Consider the following 21,865-nt stretch of genomic DNA (forward strand, 5'->3'; position numbering starts at 1 on the left):
ACACCAGATCCAAACATGGCTGCAGTTTGGTTAATTGAGATTCATCTTTAGGCGTGAAGATTGAATATTGTACAGCTGGAAAGCACTATGGGATGGATGTGCTAAGTGGAAAAGCAATTGAAAAACCTCGTGCTTGTGATATCCAACTGCCTGGGCTGCCGCAATCAGTGATTACTGACACTTAGGCCAGTGTTTTCAAAAGAGACCTATGAAGTTGAGTGTCCAACAGCATCAGATGACCTGGGTCTAATTTACAGAGGTGCTGAGCACCCACAACTCCAAATCACTGTGTGGAACCAGCACTTCTGAAAGTCAGTCCAGAGTTATCCCACCTAGCACCTCAAAATAGAGACACTTGAACTAATTGGTCACTCTTGAACATTTGGACTTTCGGTCCTGATCTGGAGTGACTTTCAAATGACTTTAACACAGACACAGGGGCGCCAAGAGCCTCTTCAGGTCAGCGGTCAAGATGCAGGGGCAGCTCCGCACATAAGGGACAGGGCCTCCAGTGGAAGGGGAGGGGCCAAGAGCGCAGCATAGCCCACCCCCGAACCCTCAGAGCTCACCAGAGCCTGCTGGGAAGCACTCCAGGAGGTGATTTAAAAGGCCTGGTACTCTGGCCACCGCTGCTAAGGCAGTAGCAGCACTGGCGGTGACCGGGAGCTCCAGGCCCCTTTGCATCGCTGGGCCCCGAGCAACTGCCATCTCTCTCCCTCCCATAGGCAGGTCTGGATAGATGCGGCCTCATCACAGTATTGGGATCCAAAGGAATAAAGATTCTGCTCTCAAACCTACTGAAGTCAATACAGAGCCTCATTGATTTCAGTGGGCTTTGCCTCAAACCCTTAATGGCAACTACCTCAGAGCTGAAGGAAGGGAAGAGAATAGAGAAAAAAATTACCACCAGGAGAGATCAACAAAATGGTTTCTAAATGGAATGATTTTCAAAGGCTTCCCCCTTCCCCAAAGACACAAGTGTGTCATTTAAGGTGATAACCTCATTATGAGATGACAATTGCCAAAGCAACAGCCACCAAGGTATGCCAGCTGCAGGCCTGACCCCCCTGAGAGCATCCCCGCAACAGCTGGGAAGCTTGCACTTGACAGCTCGTCAAGTCCTTGCCAGCAACACAGCACCTGGACAGCAGCTTTCCATACATGATGTCCTCCTCCTAGGGGCCTCTCAGGTGCTGCTGCTGCTGCAACAGGTGCCTCATCCTTTTGAGATGGAGAAAGCGTTCCCGCTAGGGTTGTTACAAGAAGGCCACAGCAATATTGACTTTTGTCTTATGAATCATTTATGTGTAATTAAAGCTGCTATGGCCCTTAGACAATGACACGGTATTAACAGCTTTTTCCGTGCAGCCTCGATTTTTGTATATGCCGGTCTCTGTGTCAGAAGGGTTTTAAAGCTTACTCTTTAGTTCTGTCCCAGGCAAAGGAGTTGTGTTTTGCTTCATGAATACAAGGGCCTCATAAGGGGACACACACAACCATTTTACAGGGGCAGGCCTGCTGATGGGGGCGCAAAAGAGGCAGTTGCTGCAGGCCTCATCTCTAAAGGCTGGGGGGCAGTGTGGCGCACTCTGGGTGGCACTGAGGGCTGGTTGCCCCTACCCCACCCCTTCTGCCTGAGGCCCTGCCCCTTCTGGTAGTGCAGAGCCGGCCACCCCACCTTGCCTGGGGCCTAGCATGGCTGTTGTTTCCTCTGCATATGGGTGTTTTCCTCCCTATCTTCAACAGATTTAGCAGGCAGGGAGACCCCTAGCACAATGAATGAAGCCAACAAACCCAGCATGGACACATGGTGCAAGCTTCACCCAGCCCCATTACACCCCCTGCTAATCATAGTCTGTACAAGCCAGATGCAAGTCTGAGCCCACTGAAGTCAATACAAAACCCACTGATTTCAACAGAGCCAGGATTCTCCCCTTCTTAGCTCTGGCTAAGAAGGTATTTCAAACTCCATAATCCAAAGCCTCCTGAAGATTCACTTCTTCAAAGCCAACAACACACACTAATGCATGGCTGAATAAGAAGTGATGGAGGGGAAAGAAGGAAGAAAATACACACTGTAAAGTGAGCTCCGTTCTCTGTGACAATGCGTAAAATCCTGCCCCCACTGAAGTCAGTGGCAAAATTCCCATTGATTTCAATGAGGCCTGGATTTCAGACTAGATTAACAAAGATATTTAAAGGCACGAAAAGAGGCATGTAGGTGTCTATCAGGATTTTCAAAAGCAACTATACAAGATAGGTGTCTAGCTCCCATTGACTTTAGCTGTCTTTGGTGCATTTGGACAACCCAGTGGGCACCTCTCTACATAGATGGTTTTTATCTGTTATATAGGGATAAGACATCCCAGACATCTTATCAGAGAGCTAGTGTACTGTGAGGTCAGATATCATGAAGTATCCTGACCTGGCATTCTTTACTTTTGTTTTCTCTTTTGCCATTCATTATTTACTATTTTTCCTCAACTGTCGAATCCTTGGATTTGTCAACTGAGATGTTACCCAATCAGATTCCTTTGGGATAAACTGGAATTTGTGAAGGCTTCCCCAGCCTCTCTCATGTTCAATTACTTATATTTCCTCTCTCATTGTCCCCCAGTGAGAAATACTACCTCTATTTTGGAACATGGGCAGGTGGCTGGAAAGTAATCTTATGCAGAATCAATTGTTGAGCCAGCATACGATTATTTCTTTATGAACATGAATTGAGAATATTTTGGTGTGTGGTTACATTGGTTCAGAATAATAAATCCTTCTGCACCTCCCTCTCTTCCATATCTTAAAATAGTGCAACATTCATTCTCTGGCCCCTTGGCAGTGGGCCTGATTCTGAGACCATCTAAACAGGTTTTACCTTGGGGCTATCAATGGATTAGCTCCAGATATACACCAATGTGAAATCACAGCCTGGATCTTTCTTTAGACTCCAGCGTCTATGCTTTACTGCAGCTGTGCAAAGGAAAGAGAATAGATGCCATTACATTTGTATTGATTTGAGTGGGCTCCGAGATAAGGGGTCAGATTTGTCACTGTTGCAACTCCATTGACTTCAGGGGAGCTACATACACTAGGATGAACATGAGCCAATGAGCTGCCAATCAGCAAAGCCATTCTTTCCTCTACAGCTGGAGAACTCGGTCCCCCAGCTCGTATATCGAAGAGGAAACTACACCTCCACTGAATGTTATTACCATTCCTTTCAAATCTTATGCATGAGTATTTGTCCATGTCCATTCTGCTTAGATTACTCTAATCCAGGGATGGGGAACTTTATTTGGGTCGGGAGCCACTGATCCACAGAAAAATCAGTATGGGTATGGCTACACTAGCCCCCTAGTTCGAACTAGGGAGGCTAATGTAGACATTCGAAGTTTCAGCCCCGAGGAGGGGCAGCGGGGGAAGCTAGAGCACCAACGCCGGGCTGGAGCAAACAAGCTAGAATGTCTGACTATAAAAGCAGTTTGAAGTGGTCAAACTAGTGTTAGGTTTTGGATTAGAGAATCAATAGCATGGAAGAGGAGAAAAGGCATCAAGCCAGCAATACAATCCCAAAACAAATTAATGCAAAAGGCTAAATTTTGTGGGATTAATTTCTTTAGCATAATTAATAGCTTCTAAAACAGCAACATGATGACTCTGCCTTTCTGATGTTAATTATTTACAACAATCAAAGAGAAAGACAGAAAGTCCAATGTTGTGGGGCAGTTCTCAGTCTGGATCTGAAGAAAAAAGATTTTTTCAGGCATGAGGACTTCTGAATTTGACGGGTTGATCATAAAGTCACTATCATAAATGGAGAATGTGCTAGGAAAAAGGAACCTGTACACAGAAAGGGGAAACACAAAAGCCTTAAAAACAAACTGGTTCACTTCCCCATTCCAACACATCTCGTTGCTATTTCCTTAGCAGATGATTTCTTCAAAATCTACACATTCTCCTGCCATGTGAGGCCAGCAGACTCATGGGGCACCTAGGTGAGGCATGGGGGGGAGGTGGCTCTGCACCCTCAGAATGAGCAGGGCCTCAGGCAGAAGGAGCAGAGCTGGAGCTAGTTTCCCCCACGCAGCCCTCAGCACTGCCAAGAGAGCAGTGCACCTACCCCAGGCAACCTTCAGTGCTGCCTGGAGTGCATCATACAGGGCTCCGGCAGCAATTTAAAGGGCCTGGCATTCCGGCCACCGTCACTGCCACAGTAGCTGTGACCAAGAACCCTGGGTTCTTTTGAATCGCCGAGCCCTGTGGCAGTTGCCCCTTTGCTCCCGTCACCAGGCCTGCCATCAGGGCTTCTGTGAATATTATCCTACCACCACCACCCATTTCTTCCTCTTAAACTCTACACAGGTCTGTGTTGTAATGTATTTCCCAGCAGCAGACACCAAATAAAATGTGAGAGTGCGCAGATTTAATAGGGCCACAGGTTACCTCAGTACTGTCTGGCAGGCTACTTCCTGTTCTGTTCAGTCACAAAGAGAACTAATTAAGAAATAATGAAGTCTGGGGACCCTGGCTCTGTGCAGCTGCAGATACTAATAGGAAAAAAAGAGGTTTGCTGTATAGATTGATCATGTATGCTACTGAGAAATTAATACCCACATGGACACATCACAGACAAGGCCAATAACTGTTTTTAAGACAGAGTGGCAAAATACTTGCAAAAAACCCCCCAAAACCCCAAACAAACACAAAAAAACTCTTCCCATAATGGGAAATACGGGACGGGTGTCCAGAATTTGGAACAGCATCAACATTCCCAAATGCATTGACTCTTCAGCTCTAGCCAGGAAAGTTAGGTGTTTTAGACAATAGCACCTGTTTTAATTTTCATGCTTCAGGGCCTCATCGGATCAGCAGCTGGGATCAGAAAAAGATCCCCTTTGGTATCCCGCTGTTAGGTGCATTGAGCCAAGTTCAGCTCTCACTTACATGAAACCTATTAATCGCCCAGAACCTAATTAATTACTTCACTGAGGTTGCCATCATATGGCGTTCCTCTGAGGAAAGCATCTGGCATTGATTGCGTGGTAAGCAGGTTTTATGACTAGACAGATCCTTTGATCTGCTCTGGGATTGCTGTGGTCTGTGTGAGGAGTCAGAGGGCCCTTTGCAATAGGCAGACTGGCACAATCCAAAACAAGGAGTTTAAACCCTTTGCCCCCTTCCCAGGAAGGTTAACTTGCAAGGCCATGGTGGACAGCACCGTGGCAGCTCCCACAAGGCTATAAGCTTGCAATTGCTCTCCAGCTGTTGCACTGACACACATTTTCAAAAAGATGCTTGTTTCTTTTAGTATCAGTGAGACCGCAAAGCCTAGAGATGCATTGTTTCTTGGTCATCCCAGAACATAAGAGAAGAAGCAGCCTCCTTTTGTGGATCTGTGCTATTGGAGAACCTATCTAGGGGTTCCACTCACTGAAAGATGCAGTACCTTCCACATGTCCATGTACATGTGTGTCTGTGTCTGCGTGTGCTGCTTGTTGTGTCCCAATTTCCTTCATTGTCCCAGAAGTAGCTTTTGCAGTTGTCCTGTAAGTTTCCATGCTTGGCAGAGCTGCCTTAGCATAAGCACCTGCCTCAAATATCCACCACCAAAAAAGCATCACTCCATAAGAGTGACATGACTGGCTTGGGCTGACAGTCATCAGCTGTTGTGAAGCTCAGAATCCAACTAAACAAAGTCATCTTGAAAATAACACCTGACAAGAAGAACATGCCAGTCAGGAAAGACACTGTGGCGGTCTCTCTTTTTGTCCCCACACTGGGAATCTCAGTCATCTAACCCCTGTGGGTTAGCCATGGGCTGGTTCACATCAGAAATGTTGCTAAGCAATATCACAACCGGTCCTACCTCCTTGTTCTTAAAGTGGGGACAGCCAGTTTCCTGGGAATGGTAGACTGTTCCAATGAAAAGTGATGTATAGTTTATACTCCCATTCAGAGAGGAGAACACAGCTGAGCACCTTCATCTGTAGTATCCTGTGTGTTTTCCTGATATAGTTCCAGCAGCAGGAGAAGGGACCAAGTGGCAGTGCATGGATCTGGAGCCAAAGTCCAAGTGGGTTTGGAATCAAGGGTTTAGATCAGCCATATTGCAATGTGCTAGAGGAATGTGTTTGCACTCAACCCAGAGAAGTGCAGCCTATGGCTTTTTACAAGGTATGGGAGTTCTGAATTCCATCGGCAACGAACTTCGCCTTCAAAGTGTTCCCAGGGTCCATGAGGAAAATTCTGCATAGTCTTAATGTGAGAGTTACGAGGGCATGGAGCTGGACTGGGAATCGCTTACTCTGCAGCCAGAGCTGAGCACTCTCAAAGTGCGTCTACACTGTACCGTTATTTCGAGATAACAATGCAAGCATCTACACAGCCATTTTGTTATTGTGAAATAATTTCGAAATAACAGACATCTTATTCTGAAATCTGTAAACCTCATTCTACGAGGAATAACGCCTTGTCTGAAATAGCTATTTCGAAATAAGGCATGAGTGGATGCTCTACTATTGCTATTTTGAAATAGCGCCTCACCAGGGCCATTCTAAGTTATTCCTCCCCTGTGCCTCCTGGGGCTCTAAATCCAGGTAACGCATCTACATCAGGGAAACCTGCCTCGGACTAATTTTGAGGCTTCCCTGCAGTGTAGATGTGCTAATTCGAAATAAGGTATTTTTGAATAACTATTCCAGAAACCCTCACAGGCAGGGGCGGACATAGGGCAGGGCAAACGGGGCGGCCGCCCCGGGCCCCGCGCTTCAAAATGCCCCGGGCATGCACCGTGGCGCCACCGCGCATGCGCCGTGGCGCCACCGCGCATGCACCGTGGCAAAGGGGGGGGGCCCGCGAAATTATGCTGCCCGGGGCCCCGCAAAACGGTCATCTGCCCCTGCTCACAGGCACTCCGCCAGCTCCATCAGACTTAAAGGGGAACTTCAGGGTGTTGATCAGTGTGTGCCCCTGTCCTAATGGACTGCATGTCTAACCCAGACAGCCTGATCTACCCACTCCTCTCCTTCTTCAAGCACAAGAGGAATGGGGTGTTTTCGTTCCAGGGTAGCTTCATGCAATTGGATTTAATTTTGGTTCATTCACTCAGGTTTGCACTCTCCAGAGATTTGAATTCAAACAGTCCCCAAATCTCAAAACAAAACACAGCCAGTGACACCCAGTTTTGCTGGATTTTTTTTAAAGCTAGTTGTCGTCCTAACTGCTGCCGTTGTCCTTCTCATTAGCTGCCATGCACAGCCATTCAATTCCAAAGGAGAAGAAAGGGTCTAATCGGCTACCACCAGTTCCCAGGGAGGTGAGACAAGGCAGTGCATAGTTTCTAAAGGGTAGTGTATTCGTCTGTTTCAGCAAAAACAATGAGGAGTCCTTTGGCACCTCACGCACTAACAAATGTATTTGGGTGTATGTTTTTGTGGGCGGGAACCCACTTCGTCAGCTGCATGAAATGGAAACTTCAGTTTGGCAGGAACATGCAAAGATAGGAGTGTTACATTACTATGTAGAGGACCGGTGCTAACGAGGGCAGTTCAGTCAGGGTGGACGTGACTCAATCCCAACAGTTGACCAGAAGGTGTGAGAACCAAAAGAGGAAAATTACTTTTTGGAGTGAGCTAACCACTCCCAGTCTCTATTCAGACCCAGTCTGATAGTGTCCAGTCTGCATATGAGTTCCAGCACTGCAATTTTACACAGTACACTGTTTTAGAAGGAGTTTTTGCTGAAGGATGGCAACAAAACAGTACTTGTTTCCTATGGAATGAGTGGTTTCCCTTCACACAGGGGCAATGATAAAAAAAAACTCTCAGAAAATCTCTGAAAAATAAGGAAGAAATGCTGTGCATGTTCCTGATCATCACAGTAAGAAACAGGTATTTTTCATTAACAATTACCTCTACCTCCTCCATGCAACAGAGGGTGGCACATGGCCCTATAGTGCAGCAGCAAAGGAGCCATTTCAAGGGATAGCTCTCACCGTGGTCAGCAAGCAGGCCAGCACAGCTTTGAGAAACTCATTCAGCTCTGGGTTTGAAAGCTGGTTCTGGATTATAGTTCTGTGGCTCCGGCCCACCTCTGGAGCTGATTGACTGAGGCCTACTTCATTCAGTGCCCAAGCTCCATCTGATCAGCTCTAAGCTTCTACAGAACAATCTCCTTGGCTTGGAGTTATTTTTTAAATCCAAAAGTGGAAGAACAGAGCACAGAAACGCTCCACCACAGTTGAAACGCCCTGGAAACACTGAATCTAATGGAACAAGGTTTACGCAGTGTTTCACTTGGTATGTGCAAGCAGTGGGTGCCAGCTAAAAGGTAGTCGGAAGGCAATTATTTTGGACACTAGTTGATTCTGAAGCAGTTAACTCAGGCAGAGGAGGCTAACTGCAAAACTAAAGTACAGAAATGTGGGGAAGCTACACTGCATGGGAAAATGAAATTTGAAGAGTATTGTGCAGAGAGCAGAGCACAAAAAGGTGAAACCATAGAAGGGTTTGTGACTGATCTAAGTCTGAAGAGCCAATCTTGCAATTTTGAGAGGCTGAATCTATAAAGTAATTAGAATTTGAAGTAATTAGAAGTGAAGTTACCCAGTCCAGACTGAACATGATAGAGGGTGGCCAGTGATCCGACACTGTGGACATGAAATAGAATCCTAAATACTCCAATAAACAGAAACCTGAGGCAGAATGAAATATCTAACTGGCATGTCTCTCAGGGATGGGAGGAAGGAGAGACAGAGATACTGTTGTTCAGAGCCATCTTAGGACTTGGGGTCTTATGCAGTACTATTAAACTGGTGCCCGTATGCCCAATGGCGGCCTGGTGGGGGGGGGGGTGATGATTTTTTACAAATGTGATTTTATAATCTTCAGCAACACGCTAATGAAATAGCTTTTAAGCAAATTTAAAACTCAGGTCCCATCCACTAACACAGTAAATTCAGAAACTGACAGTATACGCCTAGGGTTGGCAAATGCCTATAAATGGCGATCACCTGAATGGCTCTTTCACAGGTTCAGTGTTCTGCTAACAGCTCTGGCAGGCTTTTTGCACTTTTAAGTTAAGTAGATCCGCTCCAGAGGAAGAGAGCCACAGACCAGAAAAAGGAAAAGGCGGGTGGGCGAACACTAAGATCCAGTGGTGCCCCAGATGTTCAGATGCCCTATGCATCCGTATATTCTGCATATGGATAATGGCAGCACTGCTGTGGCTCCCATTTGGAGGTCTGTTCCCTCCTGGGCTGCCTCCCCTCCACCTTCCTACAGCAATCTGGATTTGTCTTCTATTCACACAGGTCATGTGATGCCCAAATAACTTCAGAAACATCAAAGTCCAGGCCGTTGACCTATTACACTTCATTTCATCTGGCAACCCTACAAATGTTGCATGCTCCAAAACACATTGACTTCACTGCCAGGTAAATTACCATTGTGAGGAAAATGCATGGACAACTACCTATGACAAAAAGGATTGGTGCACCCACATGCACAGCGCTTCATGCCACTATAGCCAATTATCTCCTTCCTGAGTGATAATTCACTTGCCATCTTGTCCTCCCTGAACAAAGGAGGAGGAACTCTGGTCATTCCTTGTGCCTCATTCCTTGTGAGAATACCCTTTGACAGGCAGATCACTCCACTCTTGGAGCGTAAGCTTTCGTGGTCTTTGCCCATGAAAGCTTATGCTCCAATATATCTGTTAGTCCATAGGGTGCCTCAGGACTTCGCATTGTTCTTGCAGATTCAGTCTTAACATGGCTAACCCTCTGATACTACACTCCACTCTTCTGATTCCAAAGAGAAACCATTCCCCCTCTCCCTCACCTGGGCTGTGGAAATGAGTCATCAAGTAGCTGATGATGCTGGAAAGTGGCGATGGGAGAAAATGGGGCACTATATCCCATTATACTTCTCTGAAGCCAAATGGGAATTTAGTGCCACCATTTTCTCCCATTCGGTGTAAGGGCATCATAATCAAGAGCAAAATCTCACCATTCAGCAGTGATAGTTCGGGGTCTATTAACGTGAGTTAGTGTCTCCAGGATCAGAGAACCCAGTGCAGTCATTTTGAAGACTATTCAGAGAGCCCTTGAAATAGATGATGTGTCTGCAGTTATGTTCTCCATTCCAATCGGTATGTGTTTGGCACTAGGAACCCCTATGTTGTAACGTAAAAACAGGGGTGCTCTGCCTCCCTGCAGAGTGTCAATTTTGCAACGTGTTACAGCCTTCATTTAACTGAATTAATTTAGTCCTTGTGGAAGGAGCTGGACAGACAGCACAGGAAGCCAAATTTCATCCAGAGAGCGGGCGCCAGCACTGCCAGCTACTTTCAGAGTCCACCCCGCTAATGTGCTTCAGATGTTAACTGAGAGGTAACCACATTCCACATATGGTCTCTCTTGTAGTTACCAGCATAGGCATCAGTTTCAGGGCAGCTGGAGTGAGGGGCTATCGATGCTGACATCTGGATTGAAGGTTCATTTTTTTCCAGTTATAACAAAATGATCTGGTGGGAGTTAGATTTTTTTTAAGAGTTTATTTTTACTAAGATAATGACAAACAGGAACAGTCTCGAGGCTCAAGTCCTTTCCATATTCATGACATACCCTAAGTTATAATCTGTCCAGTTTAATGAAATTTTATTTGACATGTAGTCTCTGAAAATATTGAATCTCTCTCTCTTGCGCGCGCGCGAGCACACACACACACACACACACACAGAGCACGGCCCCATTTGAGCTGCAGATGCCAGTTTGAGTGCCCAGTTCGTGCCTAATGTGGTTCCTCTTAAAAAGTCACTGACCTGAGGAGTTGTCAGATCTCAACCCAGGTCCTAGTGGGGAAATCTCCAAATCACAAAACCAGCTCACTAGAATTAACAGGAACTGAGCAGACAGGATGAGGATGGGATGAGATATGGAGAGCCAAATGTTCTCTCACTCATGGAAATGTTCTCTCCATGCTAAGGTTGAAATGTGGGGAGAGGAAAACAGCTTGAAAAGTTTGCATCATGCTACCCAAGCTCTATCTGTTCTGTGGACAAACAAAAATGATGCACTAAATACATTTTTGTGGTCTTCCCAAGTCTGGTGCAGGTAAAGCAGGCAAGAGAAACTAGACAAGACTTGTATAGCTATTTGAGAATAGACTATTCCAGAACAAAAGTGATTTGATTCTAAAATAATTATTCCAGAGTAAAAGTCATTTGAATTCCAGAATAGAGAGTCCAAAGGGGATCTACTGTGGGACAGCTGTTCTGGTCAGTTTCACTGGCTAGATAAGATCTGTTTAGGTGAGCTGTTCTGAGTGGAAACAGATAACAACCCTGGCCACCAGACTTAAGAAGGCAACAGGTGAACTGACCCTAAGTAAAGTCCATCTCTCATCACCCACACAGATAGCGCTGAGATTAAAACTATCCACTTGCTTTAGTATACTAGATACTTGCCTTTCAGCCACTGATGTACAGAATGATTTTCTTGCCAGCAGCCCACTCAAATATCAATTCACACACAGCAGCAGTGGATTTTCTTACCAAAAAGAGATGAAGTTACAAAGATATAAGGTAACACAGGAGGAAATGACCTCTAACCTTCATGGACTGAATCTGCATTTTCTAAATTACTGACATGAAAGGGACAAGTATTATTTGGCTAGATCCTTGGGTGCCATCTGCTGGCACCTTATCTACTCAGTACTTATATATAAATGGACATTTCTTTCGTTTATAGAACACTCTTGTAACAATGTGGATGTGCCTCCACTGAATTCTGTTGGAAATTAATAAGCAAACCCATGTGAGCGACCAGTTGTGTGATGTGAACTTGATCCCTGTTTATAGAAAACAAACTACTGAGGTCAAAATAAAACCAAGAGCCTTTTCCAGTTTCTCATTGTATCATTTCACAACAATTAAAGACAAATAAATCATTTGTATTCATCTCCATCTATTATCTGTCCCAAGAGACAGTTAATAAAATAAACTAATTTCATAGGCTTATTTGCGAGAATAATCTTTATGGAAACATCTGAAATATATCAGAACTCCATTTTTGCTTCTGCTACTGGAATAACATGATCATTTATGAGCAAAATATGCAGTCTAGTATCAGGGCTTGTAACCAGCTGGTACTTTCATATGCCTTGTTGGCACCTCCCTAGAACTACTGTTCTCTTCTCCAGAATCCATCCCTCCCTCCCTCCAATCCCCCAGATTGGATGCATAGATGTGTGTCTCAATCTGTAGACAGCCTAGAAATAAAGCTCTGAGATTATGTCTACACTACAAGTTTTTTGCGTAAAAGCAGTTGTTTTTGCACAAAAACTAGCGGAGTGTCCACACCTCAAGCGCCTTTTTGTGCCAAAAAAAAGATACAGTAAATCGACAGGACAGAGGGCTTTTGCCAGTAGAGTTATTCCTCTCCCCACAAGGAATAACTCCTTTTTGCGCTATAGCTCTTGCGCAGAAAGTTGTGTGTGGATGCTCTGCAGGGGTTTCTTGCTCAAAAAGAGCCTATCAAAAAAAGCACAGGTGCTCTGATGGCCATTAACAGAATGGCCATAAGAGTTTTCTTGAGCAAGAGCATCCATGCAGTGTGGACGCTCTCTTGCGCAAAAACACATCGCTTTTGCACTGCGCTTTTGAGGTGTGGACGTGCGTTTGCATAAGAAGTTTTTGCGGAAGATCTCTTCTGCAAAAAGCTTCTTATGCAAAAACCCTGCAGTTTAGGCAAAGCCTAACATTTTTTTAATTCTATCCTTTGGTATATATGGTTGTGACTATTTTCTTCCACTATTTGATCTGAGGAAGTGGGTCTGGCCCACGAAAGCTCATCATCTAATAAACCATCTTGTTAGTCTTTAAAGTGCTACATTGTCCTACATTTTGCCTAACATTTAAGTGAGATGTTAACTCAGATGTAATAATATTCATTTAAATGTCAACATTGCTAACTACTATATTTCTCAAATAAAAAAGGAAAGGGGAGAAATCACAGATTTCCATTATTTACTGTGAGTTTTGTCCCATTTTGGTGTCACAAGTGGGTGGTGTTTGGGAGATACACTGCTTACTGTCTCTCCAATCAAGAAGGAGACAAAGCCAATAACAAAAAGCACAGCCTATGAGCATAATGAAGGCTCATCAAATAGGAATCAGGTAGCACATACCATCATTATTTGAATATCCTCACAACGTACTATAAGTGCAGCTTATTTTGTGGGAGGAGTTTGAAAGACTGCCACCACCTTCTCCTACCTCCCCATTTTACTCCAGTCTATCAAGTACCATGAGTTTACACTATTTTCATTAAAACATCAAAGACCAAGTTTCACCCTCAGTACAAACATGAACTTCCATTAATGTCAATTAGCACCAGCAGTTCTGGGGTCCACACTTTTAAAAGGATGTTAACAAGTTGGAAAGGTTTCAGGAAAAAGCTACAAGAATTATCTGGGATCTGAAACAAGAGACTAAAGAAGCTCAATCTACTTAGTTACACAAATAGAAGGGTAAGAAGTGATCTGATCACAGGTAGTAAGTACCTACATGGGGAAAGGATTTCTCATAGTTCTGTGTTCTTTAATTTGGCAGACAAAGACATAAAAGATGCACTGGCTGAAGCGAGATAAATTCAGACTATAAAGTGCACAGTTTTTACAGCGAAAGTAGTTAACTATTGACATAACTTACTTAAGGGCGTGTTGGATTCTCTATGGGTATGTCAACACTACAACGTTAATTCAAACTAAGCTAATTCGAACTAACGGATCCAGACTAAAAAACTAGTTCGAATTAGCGTTTTGCTAATTCGAACTAGCATGTCCACATTAAGTGGACCCTGAACTGGGGTTAAGGATGGCCGGAAGCAGTGCCAGCAGGGCATCAGAGGAGAACTTAGAGCGTGGAGATACTTTCTCAGGCTAGCCGAGGGCTGTGCTTAAAGGGTCCCGACCCCCACCCCGGACAGACAGTTCTCAGGGGTGCCCCGCTTGCAAAGCAGTCCTGGCTTGGAGTGCCTGGATTACCCACACTGGGCACATCACACCACTCGTCCCTAGAGTTGGCCACTGTCGGCAAACAGGCTACTGGGCTAGATGGACCTTTGGTCTGACCCAGGACGGCCATTGTAAGCTCAGGGCTCAGGGTCGGGGGTCTCAGTGGACCACCTTGATTTTCATGCACACCTGCTCCTGGGTGGCCAGGCTGGCAGCTCTCCTGCCCTAGACGGCCACTTTCCTGTGCCTAGTGCGGAGGTCGTGGACGAGGTCCACGATGTCCGCACTAGCCCAGGCAGGTGCCCGCCTCTTGCGGTCTCGGGCAAGCTCCCGGGAGCCGCCAGCCTGGTCCCGGGAAGAGGGGGAGGGCTGGGGGGCATCCGGTGGGTGGCTCAATCCATGCCAGGTGCAGGGTCTGCTGGCTGGGTGCTGGCAGGCTTGCACCTGGCACGGGCACTGTAGCCAGCCCGTGCCCCTTTAAGGAGTCCGGGGCCGGGAGGGGGGCAGACGAGTTTCCCTGGTGTTGGCCAGAGTGGCCACCAGGGAAACCTGGGGAGGGCTAGCCTCCCACTAGATCGAATTAAGGGGCTACACACCCCTTAATTCGAACTAGCTAGTTCGAACTAGGCTTAATCCTCGTAAAATGAGGTTTTCCTAGTTCAAACTAAGCGCTCCGCTAGTTCGAATTAAATTCGAACTAGCGGAGCGCTAGTGTAGCGCCTATTAAAGTTAGTTCGAACTAACGTCCGTTAGTTCGAACTAACTTTGTAGTGTAGACATACGCAGAGTCTGGACAAGAATCCAGAGCTCCTAACTAATCAGCAGCCACTTTCTCCCTAGCCAGGATTGGCCTAATTTTCAGAAGTACAGAGCTCCCACAATTCCAGCTGTAGAAAATGGCAATTGCAGGGTGTTAGCCTCTTTGAAAACCATGCCCTGAGCTATGTTTGCTTTGCTGATGACTGAAGCTGTAAATGTGTCACTTCTGTCCAATACTCAGATTCAGTATCTGAAGTTAAATTCCATTTCATACCAAAAAACTAAAAGCAAATTACAATTTCAATGTACTCTGCTCTGCTTTAAGGCTGGCAGACCTATGGTATAATTTATGACACGATTCTCTCTCTATTCCGAGTTGTCAGGGCCGCTACAAAAAAACAAACCAAAACACCCAACAACTAAAAAAAGCACATTGCAGAAATTAATGCAGCTTTCTGAGTACAGATTGTTCTTTAGGCTGTGGACTGGACTGGATAATCGAGTAAGTCATTTCTATATCTAAATACTGTGGTTTGGGGAAATCATTGTGCATAGACAGCATAAAGGTAAATTATACTTGCTTAACCCTATAACTATCTTGCAGTTTCAGCGTTATGATCAGGAACCAATTAGGAAAAAACTACTACGGCTGTCAGTTTCTCTCTCATTTTGAAATGTAAATTCTACATGGAAAATTGTTAGCAAGTGTAGTATGTGTATGTAAAAGGATATATTCTATTTTCTGACAGGCAAGGAAGAGTAGAGAAAGGCTTACAAATAATAAACACTAAAGAAAGGAAGGCAACCAAAGCTGCAATCTAAACACATGGCTGAAATTGAAATGTATGTATGAAAACGAAACTGCAGTCAACATTCCCACTAATCTTTTCCCTCCATATGCAGAATAACTTTTCTGTGCACCAAAGTATGTGTAAATGTGCATCACCAATAGAAACAAAAAACCTAGCGGTGAGAGTTCTGTGAATCTCTCCTGAGTGGCTGTACAAGTGCACATCTTACAGGGAACACTGCTGCAAGGTATGAAGCTGTTATCCCAAACACTAGCATGAGTTACAAATGATCAGAGGTGAAATGCTAAAACCGATAAAGAAAACTGCTCTGGGATGGCCTGAGAAGCTGATCCAGAATGTTGACTATATGCCCAGGACTGCACTGTGCAAGCTGCACGTCCAAGATAATCCCATGCCAGCCCAGACACCCTCTGGAAGCAGACAACACCGATGCTGAGTTGCATAAGCACTTGGCAGAGAAGAAGGGGGAAAAATGTCTGAACTTGGAAGGTAAAAGATGAACATTTCAAACCAAGTAACAATATGTGAACAATGATGCCCAGCAACACCGCAAGGAGTTGCCAAATGTTGGGAAGGAATATTGCTTTGAAAAGAAAATGGGATGTTAGAAGGAGTTAAAGTTAAAAAGCCAGGCAGTTATTTCTGATTCAACCATTTTCCCTGGGAGCATTTGTGGCAATAAAGAATAAACATAAAGACAGAGGATTTCTCTGTTTGCCTGGCAGAGAAGAGCTAATCAGCACCATGCTTCAGAATCACGTGGAAATTGAAAGTCTCTTGGGTTTTAACATGAGACAGTCTGGACAGACCAAAGCAGAGGATGTAGTTAATTTGAAGGCATGACAACAGTGCCTAGCCACAGTATCACACTGCAGTCATGCTCCATGTTGCTCAATGCTAAAGTAAGGTCAAAACGCAGGAGTGAAAAGGCCTTAGGATGCTTGTGACAGATTTGGAACTGTTCTTTAATAACTTATGGCTATTACACTTTCTGTTTGTCTGACTGTTGTAAGGGGTGTACTGTATGAATTCAAGCAGAGGTTGGCAGCACCAATGCAGCAAAGAGGACAATGACTTCAGAGAGCCATCCAGCTACCCACATTTGAGGGACAATAATAGACCGCTTTGCTTTGATGCCCCTTCTCTGACTCTTTTTCTTCTTCCATTAAGCTCAATAAACCAGTTTATTGAGGTTGGGAATTCCACTTTGTAAGCCCAGGAGAGCCAAACAGCCCTGAAACTTAAAGGTTTACCTAGATTTGAAAATTGTCTCCAGTAAGGCAGGGTGTGATAAACCTAACTGGGAAAAGGCACTCTCATTGCAAGATATGAGCATCTACACAGGATGCAATCACGTAACAAGGCTCCAGAAGAAATGTTCTCTATGTGCACCAAGAACATTTTATGTGCACCAAGGCACAAAACCTATCTGTGGGCTCTCTGTTAATGAGCTGGTTGGCACCTGAGTTTCTCCTGAGCAGCCACACAAGCATCCAGTTTACAGGGAACACTGTCCAGGAGCTCTGGTTCCCTGTGTTTTCATCTGTCTCCCTGTTGCTTCTTCACTAATCAAACTCTTGTTTTCCCTTCCATCTTTGATAAAACCCTAGTGATGGCTACAGACAGGAGGTGAAGAAATGTAATTTGCATGCCTGTCTGTGCATTTCAGACTTATGTGTATGAAACGCTGCCGCACAGCAGGATTTGCACATACAGAAGAATGAAAGATTTGCAAGAAATAAAATACTGAACTGATTTGTTTCCTATAAAATGGTAATGATCGGGTGGTTTCACTAATGTTTAATATGGAGTGTTTTTAAGCCTCTATGCTACAGAATTTGTATGTATAAAAGAGCCTCCCCCTCTTTCCCCAATCCCACAAGCCTGTTTGCTTCAGATTAACATGACTGACCTGAACTTCACTTGATCTTCATTCATCTCCCAAGAAGTAGAGTCTGATTTTACTGCGTGATTTCCCTGTCATCACAAAACATTATTCAGCTGCATTTGACGGGAGAAGGCATGCATTAGATTTCTGTTAGGTTAAGCTTACTGCAGCCAATCATCTTATTTAAATCTTAGCTCTATTAAAACATATCTGTACTTAACATACCAAGAATAGTGTCTGGAGATCATGGGCCAAATTGATAGGGGCTGCAAACAGAGGGAAAACTGCATACTAATAAATAAGGGCATTTCATGTCACTGCTGATAATCACCCATATCTGAAAGATATGCCCAGTTCCAGAACCACGAGAAAGAGAGGACATGACCTGCTTTCTCCAGGCCATTGAGAATGACTCCCCAGTTCCCTCTGAAAGCCAGATTTCCTATGTCATACGAATTATTCTGACACACATATGCAGTTTTGTTGTGATAGAATGGCCATTGGGCAATTAACAGATCAAGCTTAAGTCTGTCTCAGTCTTTGTTCTACATCAGGGTTGTATGACTGACTGAGTGAATCCTTACATTTGGAAAATCAAATCTCTGGCCTGGTTTTCAGATGGAATAAGTCATTGCCACACTACTGATGATTTTGATATTTATACTGGCTGAGGATTTGTCCCGTGACTGTTAGTTGTATCAAGGCTTTTATATACAATGCTACCTAAACTGTCCTCATGCTTGTGATGGCCTGGGAATACATCCAGAAACCAAAGGAGAGACTACTTCTCCCACCAAATCATTAACAGATTTTACACTGCGGCAGGATTTTAGGTGATTTGGTGGCAATGTATGAATACTCATAAAGTATAGATACAATCAATAATGCTCATTATTAGAAATATCTCTACTAAATATCAGTCCCTTGATTAAGGAAATCTCTAGTAACCTAGGAGATAACAACTACATTATAAAGGAGTAATGTTAGGCTATGTCTACACTGCGGTGCTATTTCAGGATTCCAGAAGTATCCCAGAATAGCTATTCCACGTCTTTTGAGCATTCTCGTTATTTCAAAATATAATTGGCTCACTGATGTCCCTGTAAACCTTGTTCCACGAGGATTAAGGGATCTTTTGGAAAAGTGCTTTATTTCGAAATTTGGCACTGTGTAGATAGCACCAGATTTCAAAGTAAGCTATTTTGAAATTACCCTGAAATAAGCTATACAATTTGTGTAACTGCATAGTTTATTTTGAGGTGAAGGTGCAGTGTAGACGCACCCTTAATGACCAATTTTAGCCCTCGCTAACTGAGCAAGGAAAAGACTAACTGCCCATGATATTTGAACTATCCAAACACAGAGTAACTTGCTTAGCTACATGGAAAAACTGTGTGGAATTCTTGCATCTTGCTCAGAAAATAATTATCTCTTGCATTAGATGCACAGCTAATTTTCTAAAAGAAAAATCACATGTGATTCATGAGAAAAAAAACATTTGAACAGTCCAAGTGCCCAGAGGCAATCAAGAAAAATAGAAGAGTGGTTTGTGTGCCTGTCTTCAGAGCACACACTTCTGTGCCTTCCCTGTGATTCCATCTGAATAGCAAGACAGGCCATTATTATTATTTCATTCGTTACTTTCATGTGCTTGTGATGTACTGTCCACAGCAGTCTGAATAAAAGATATATGTGCACGCACATGCTACATTATCAAAAACAGAGCTGTGAGAAATTTTTCAGATAAATAGTACCTTTTCTGGAAAAGGCAATTTTAGGATGACCAAAACAATTTGCATATTCAGGTTAAATACGGCAAATAATTTCAGCCAAATATTTTGTCATTTAAAAATTCAAATTTCTTCACTTCAACATTTTCAAACAAAATGTTTTGACTTTCAATTTCGAAATGTTTCATTTTAGTTAGATTTGTTTAAATGATTTTACAAGGGTAAAATATACCTCAAAACATGAAGAAATGAAAAAAAAAAATACACTAGGGAGTTATTTCAAAATAACAAGCGGAGCATCCACACTGCCAAGCCTGTTATGTTCTGCCTGGTCCATTAAACAAGCACCCTTCATGCTACTCTGCTACATTCTGAGGTATTGAGAATTTTATTAGTAAAATGCAGATTTATGAGGTTCCAAGATGCAAGAGGAAACTAGATCAATTCAAAGCAAACACATATAGGGAAAAAAAAGTCAATACTCACCAGAGTTGTCAAAAGTCCTCTTATTAAATCTTGGCCACAAACATAACAAGCTCTGTACAAATCTGGAAAGGAATACCCAAAGTAAAAACTAGCTTCTTAATGAATTCTGTCGTCCTGATCATTTGTCTCTCTTGCCTTCACAAATACAGAAGACAGGCTCATAATTGCTCTTGTAGATAAATTGTTATTTAGGATTTTCTGTACTGTGTCTAAACTAGAGTAAGTAAGGGTTTATGAGATTTTTCTGTCAAAGCAATTGCCATTACTATACCAAAAAGGACACTTTTACTGTTAAACAAATGGTTAGGGGATGCTGTCAGGTCAAATTGGGTTCAAAATTTAAGTTATATAAAAACTGGAGTTTATAGGATCTGAGGAGCAAGAGAAATGTTTCCATTATTTTAAAAAATATTCAGTGGAAACTGCCTTCTTTTCAATATTTCCCACAATATTTGCAATCCAAATATTGTGACATTGTACTGATCTGTGAGAACCAAAACATGAAATTGATTAAAAGTAAAAGTAACTGACTAATTGTGTGTGTCTTTATTGTGTTTGCACATTTATGACAAGGATGCTCAGAGCTCTGGATGGGCAGTTTATGCTATGGCACTTTCTAAAGACATAAGTAATAGTCATTTTTATTGTCCAAGATATGTGGAATGAAAATTCAATTTTTGTTTTAATGTTCTTTTTAATTGGACTGTGTCTCTTGGGCAACATGTAGCATTGCCTTAAAAATCATTTAATTCATAATGCAGTTATTTATTCAGTGCTTTAAGTGAGAAGTCAAAGATACAAATTGCCATGTAAATATGCTCTTGAAGGAAAACGGATTCCTTAGCAAGTACTGGTACTCTTTAGTGGTATGGTAAACAAATGACCGTTAAGCATAACTAAAACATATCTGACTACCCAATTCTTCTCTTCTCATATGCAAGGAACTCACTTTGATGTTTTTGATATGCTCCCTAATGTAAAGGAAAATGGGGGGGAGGGGAGAGGAGGGTCAAGAAAATAGGTAAAGCACTTTAAAACACAAGGAATCCTGGGAGAAAGTCAACACCGAGAACAATAGCCCTTTAAATAAACCTCAAGCTAGCACAGAATCCCAAATGTGATCTGTGCCTCTCTTTAATATTATACTGCTTTTCCCTCAGTACCATTTTAAAAAATGGAAGCGTGTGTATCAAATATGCATTGAAAGAATTTGGATGCAATTTATGTTCCCTTCAAGTAGTACTTTGCTCTTCCCCTCTAATAGTCTTTCCTCTCAATTACCCCTTTTGTCTTGCCCTTTCAAGCAACTGCCCAGGGGGGACAGAATAAAACATACCTTATTTAGAGGACCCTAGAGTGATGTGTGAAGCAATGCTAGCTGGTGTGAAGCCAGCTGGCCCACTGCAAGGTACAACACTCCGGGCTCTCACCACCAGTGTGAAAAGATGACTAAACCTAGGGCATGTCGGGCAGTGCAATCAAGATTCTGCAATCCCATATTTTAATTTTACAAACTGGTTGGGAGTCAGCAGGGGTTTGCCTAGTGAGCAAAATTCAAGTTTTCCGACCACAGTGAGAACTTACTATGAATGTACTTGAAAGCAGAGTACACATGCAGAGATGCTTTCGTTAACAAAGGGTTACTTGGATATGGCTGAGTCCAAGCGAGATTGTGAAGATTTCTCATTTCTCTTCCACCACAGGTTGACTATTTGAGTCTGCTGTCCTCCTGCATCTCACCCATCAGAAATATACTTTACACATTCCTGCTCACATCATGAGGCACTGTCTAAGTATATTGGCCTGGAGTGAAATAGATCTTCTGATGGTGTCCCAGGTACTTGCACTGTAATCTATTTCACTGCTAGCCAACGAAAGAACCCACCACGGTTGATGGAATTATTTGTATTGTGTTGGTGCTTAGGAACCCCAATCAAGAGTTAGGCCTCCATGTGCAAGATGCTGCACAGATGTTCAACAAAGACAACAGCCCTGCCCCACAGAGCTGACAATATGTATATCACACGGGATTGGGCAAAACCAACAAGGGAAAGGGGAGGGAAGAACACAGGACTGGGAGCTGAGTTATCAAACAGAATTGAACATAAAAGCACAAATGATGCTTAGCACTTGTCTAATCAATACCAGATGGTCGCAATTTTTAGGCATCCCAAAGAG

General features: G+C 43.5%; 1 protein-coding gene and 1 long non-coding RNA gene across 6 annotated transcripts in view; one reads left to right on the forward strand and one right to left on the reverse strand.

Annotated features, from left to right (window-relative positions):
* Positions 1–21,865, reverse strand: part of PAK3 (p21 (RAC1) activated kinase 3) — a 200,792-nt gene that overhangs the window by 113,356 nt on the left and 65,571 nt on the right. Inside the window, exons 2-3 of one of the 5 annotated variants that reach the window (XM_014580107.3) lie at positions 19,688–19,749; positions 17,496–17,560 (exon numbers count right to left, since the gene is read on the reverse strand). The exons of 1 other annotated variant lie outside the window; for it this stretch is intronic. The gene's annotated coding sequence lies outside the window, so the exon portion shown is untranslated. Of the gene's footprint in view, positions 1–17,495; positions 17,585–19,687; positions 20,598–21,865 lie in introns of those variants that run through there. 3 more of the 5 variants (XM_075940915.1, XM_075940916.1, XM_014580109.3) reach the window with 3 other exon arrangements.
* LOC142831238 (uncharacterized) overlaps positions 1–21,865 on the forward strand; it is a 28,404-nt gene that overhangs the window by 4,043 nt on the left and 2,496 nt on the right. The window contains exon 2 of the long non-coding RNA XR_012906910.1: positions 21,391–21,524. This is a non-coding gene — a long non-coding RNA (uncharacterized LOC142831238). The remainder of the gene's footprint in view (positions 1–21,390; positions 21,525–21,865) is intronic.

This window comes from Pelodiscus sinensis, chromosome 13 (assembly GCF_049634645.1).
Source record: "Pelodiscus sinensis isolate JC-2024 chromosome 13, ASM4963464v1, whole genome shotgun sequence".
NCBI classification, from domain to species: domain Eukaryota; kingdom Metazoa; phylum Chordata; order Testudines; family Trionychidae; genus Pelodiscus; species Pelodiscus sinensis.